Raw genomic sequence first — 1,018 nt, 5'->3', positions numbered from 1 at the left:
CCTTCTGCCAATCCCTGCACTGGCTTCCACTCGCCCAGAGGATAAAAGTCAAGCTATTAACAACCACTTATAAACCACTTATAAATCCATCCACAACTCCGCCCCCGGATACATCTCAGACCTTGTCTCAAAGTATCACCCTAAACGTCCACTCCGCTCATCCATTGACCTCCTGCTTTCCAGCTCCCTTGTCAACTCCTCCCATACACGCCTCCAGGACTTTTCTAGAGTCTCTCCCATCCTCTGGAAATCTTTACCCCAACCTGTCCGTCTATCTCCCACCTTGACTGATTTTAGGCGTTCCCTAAAGACTCATCTCTTCAGGGAAGCCTATCCTACCTCAACCTAACCAGTCAACCTTCACATTCTCAAACAATTCATCCCCACACAGCTCCCTCCTCATGTATCACTGGCCCCTCCCTTTTAGATTGAAAGCCCTCAGGGGCAGGGCCCTCCTTACCATCTTGTCTTAAATTGTATTGTGATTGTAATGTCTTCCTTACATTGTAAAGCGCTGCGCACACTGTTGGTGCTATATAAATCCTGTATAATAATAATAATAATAAAAACAGGCACAATGGGTGCCATGGTGGAAGGGAGATCCCAGGGTCTTTAACTGACATTTTTTGGAGGTTTTACTCTGGTTTCCAGAGGATTAATATCATGAATGAAACATGCAATTAGTGTTTGCCTTCTCTCCCTCTTTCTCCCCTTCTCTCTCGCTCTCTTTCTCCCCTTCTCTCTCCTTCTCTCTCTCCTTCTCTCTCTCCTTCTCTCTCTCTCTCTCTCTCTCTTTCTCCCCTTCTCTCTCCTCTCTCTCTCTTTCTCCCCTTCTCTCTCTTTCTTTCTCCCCTTCTCTCTCTCCCCCCCTCTCTCTCTCTCTTTCCCCCTTCTTTCTTTCTCTCTCTCCCCCCCTTCTCTCTCTCTCCCCTCTCTCTCTCTCTATCTCTCTCCCCTCTCTCTCTTTCCCCCTTCTCTCTCTCTCTCTCCTCTCTCTCTTTCCCCCCTCCCTCTCTCT

The sequence above is a fragment of the Nanorana parkeri genome, unplaced genomic scaffold, assembly GCF_000935625.1.
Source record: "Nanorana parkeri isolate BGI_ZX_2015 unplaced genomic scaffold, ASM93562v1 scaffold2912, whole genome shotgun sequence".
Taxonomy (NCBI): Eukaryota; Metazoa; Chordata; class Amphibia; order Anura; family Dicroglossidae; genus Nanorana; species Nanorana parkeri.
This window is presented reverse-complemented; position numbering follows the sequence as displayed.